This window comes from Neophocaena asiaeorientalis, unplaced genomic scaffold (assembly GCF_003031525.2).
Source record: "Neophocaena asiaeorientalis asiaeorientalis breed wild unplaced genomic scaffold, Neophocaena_asiaeorientalis_V1.1 scaffold235, whole genome shotgun sequence".
NCBI classification, from domain to species: domain Eukaryota; kingdom Metazoa; phylum Chordata; class Mammalia; order Artiodactyla; family Phocoenidae; genus Neophocaena; species Neophocaena asiaeorientalis.
Genome location: NW_020173206.1, coordinates 26,008 through 29,526, shown reverse-complemented (window position 1 = coordinate 29,526; position 3,519 = coordinate 26,008). Strand labels below are relative to the sequence as shown.

Sequence of the window (3,519 nt, the reverse complement as noted above, 5' to 3'; positions counted from 1 at the left end):
TAGATAAAGATACCACAAAAAAAGAAAATTACAGGCCAGTATCACTGATGAAGATAGACACAAAAATCCCCAACAAATACCTGCAAAATACCCAATTCCAACAATACATTCAAAGGATCAACACCATGATCAAGTGGGATTTATCCCAGGGTTGCAAGGAGTTTTCAGTATCTGCTAATCAATCAGTGTGATACACCACATCAACCAATTGAAGAATAAAAACCATATGATCATCTCAATAGATTCAGAAAAAGCTTTCAAAAAAATTCAACACAATTTATGATAAAAACTCTCCAGAAAGTAGGCATAGAGAGAACCTACCTCAACATAATAAAGGCATTTTATGACAAACTCACAGCTAACATCATACTCAATGGTGAAAAACTGAAAGCATTCCATCTAAAATCAGGAACAAGATGAGGATGTCCACTTTCACTACTTTTATTCAATATAGTTTTGGAAGTCCTAGCCATGGAAATTAAAGAGGGGGGAAAAATAAAAGGAATCCAAATTGGAAAAGAAGAAGTAAAGTTGTAAGTGCAGATGACATGATACTATACATAGAAAATCCTAAAGATGCTACTAGAGCTCATCAATGAATTTGGTAAAGTGGCAGGATACAAAATTAATGCACAGAAATCTGTTGCATTTCTATACACTAACAATGAAAGATCAGAAAGAGAAATTATAGAAAAATCCCATTTACCATCACATCAAAAAGAATAAAAATACCTAGGAATAAACCTACTTAAGGAGGCAAAAGATCTCTACTATGAAAACTAAGATTCTGATGAAAGAAATCAAAGATGACACAGGCAGATGGAAACATATACCATGTTCTTGGACTGGAAGAATCAATACTGTGAAAATGACTATACTACCCAAGGCAATCTACAAATTCAATGCAATTACTATCAAATTGCCAATGGCATTTTTCACAGAACTAGAACAAAAAAATTTTTAATTTGTATAGAGACACAAAAGACCCCGAATAGCCAAAGCATTCTTGAGAAAGAAAAATGGAACTGGAGGTATCAGGCTCCCTGACTTCAGACTATACTAAAAAGCTACAGTCATCAAAAAAAGTATGGTACTGGCACAAAAACAGAAATACAGATCAATGGAACAGGATAGAAAGTCCAGAGATAAACCCACACACCTATGGTCACCTAATGTATGACAAAGGAGGCAAGACTATACAATGGAGAAAAGACAGTCTCTCCAGTAAATGGTGCTGGGAAAACTGGACAGCTACATGTAAAAGAATGAAATCAGAACACTCCCTAACACCAAACACAAAAATAAACTCAAAATGGATCAAAGACCTAAATGTAAGACTGGATACTATAAAACCCTTAGAGGAAAATATAGGCAGAACACTCTCTGACATAAATCTCAGCAAGATCTTTTTTGACCTACCTCCTAGAGTAATGGAAATAAAGACAAAAATAAACAAATGGGGCTTAATTAAACTCAAAAGCTCTTGCACAGCAAAGGAAACCATATACAAAATGAAAAGACAAGCCATAGAATGGGAGAAAATATTTGCAAACGATGGAACTGACAAGAGATTAATCTCCAAAATTTACAAACAGTTCATGCAGCTCAATAGCAAAACAAACAAACAACCCAATCAAAAAATTGGGCAGAAGACCTAAATAGACATTCCTCCAAAGAAGACATACAGATATTCAGGAGGCACATGAAAAGATGCTTAACATCACTAATTATCAGAGAAATGCATATCAAAACTACAATGAGATATCACCTCACACTGGTCAGAGTCGCCATCATCAAAAAGTCTACAAACAATAAATGCTGGAGAGGGTGTGGAGAAAAGGGAAACCCCCTTCACTGTTGGTGGTAATGTAAATTGATATTACTACTATGGAGGTTCCTTAAAAAACTAAAAATAGAGATACCATACGATACAGTAATTCCATTCCTGGGCATATACCCTGAGAAAACAATAATTCAAAAAGATACATGCACCCCAGTGTTCATTGCAGTGCTGTTTCCAATAGCCAAGACATGGAAACAAGCTAGATGGCTATTGACAGAGGAATGGATAAAGAAGATGTGGTACCTATATACAATGGAATATTACTCAGACATTTAAAAGAATGAAATACTGCCGTTTGCTGCAACATGGATGGACCTGGAGATAATCATACTAAGTAATTAAGTCAGGGAAACACAAATATCATATGATATCATTTATATGTGGAATCTAAAAAAAAATGATACAAATAAACGTATTTACAAAATAGAAACAGACTCAATGACTTAGAGAATGAACTTATGCTTACCAGGGTAGAAGGGGGAGGGGAAGGGATAAATTGAGAGTTTGGGATTGACATGTACACACTGCTCTATTTAAAATAACACAACATTGTAAAGCAATTATACTCCAATAAAGATGTTTAAAATAAAATAAAATTTGGAAAAAAAATAAAACATAAAATAGATAACCAAGGACCTACTGTATAGCACAGGGAACTCTGCTCAATACTCCATAATAACCTAAATGGCAAAAAAATTCGAAAAAGGATACAAGTATACATATAACTCATTCACTTTGCTGTACACCTGAAACTAACACAACATTGCTACTCAACTATGCTCCAATACAGCTTGGTGTGCCACCACCATTTCCTGCACCTTCAGTCTCTGCGCCTTTCGCAGAGCTTCCCACAGCACTATGTTGGGATAGAGCATCCAGAGGTTCACAACCTCTGTGGTCCGTAGGAGCCACTGTGAGGAGGATCCAGGGAAGAATTTACCATTTTCAGTGGAAAAGAAGTAGCAGTTACTAGCTATTATGAGTTTGTACTTTGGGTCTAGATTTGCTGTGCCTTTCTTTAGAGTAAGACAGCAACTGCTTAAAAAATAATCTATGAGATAGATATGTAGAGCAGATTTTAAGAGGGGCAGTCTCTTTGAAAAAAACGATCAAATTCTTGAACTCAGCATCCTAGATATGTTTGTAAATAAACTTATGGCATAAACCCTTAATGCTGCTTCTCTGAAATATGGAACATGCTAATTGAGCTTGTACTTACTTTTTATTTGGGTAATATTCCATTATAAGTTTCTTAATTAAATAGTACATGATTTAGCTTGTTTCTTGATCTTAAATTCTGAATTTTAATTTTTGTTTGCTGGTTCAGGAATTTGTCAGTAATTCACTGTAAAAGAGAAATGCAAACTTTGTCCTGTAAGTTTTTTAATTTAAGGGGAGAAAAAAGATACACTTTTAGTCTTTTTTTACTTTGAAGGAATAAATTCATTTTTCTCCATGAGTGACAATTAGTTAACCATTAGGAAAACCAGTAGTGTATGCAGATTTAAGTTCAAGAGCTTCATTTTATTCGTCTTGACTTGTACCCTAAAACTGAAATTTTTCACTTGATAAATGTGCTACTGACCAACAGTAGTCTTTTTTAGAATGAATGAAAGAATATTTGAAATGGAAAGTAATCACATATTAGACAATATAGCAAATATTCCCATTTTATT

The 3,519-nt window shown here is 34.4% G+C and overlaps 1 pseudogene; it reads left to right on the top strand.

Moving 5' to 3' along the window:
- Positions 1-2,701: 2,701 nt before the first annotated feature.
- On the top strand, positions 2,702-2,893 carry LOC112399687 (cytochrome c oxidase subunit 7C, mitochondrial pseudogene; annotated as a pseudogene).
- The last annotated feature ends 626 nt before the right edge of the window (positions 2,894-3,519 follow it).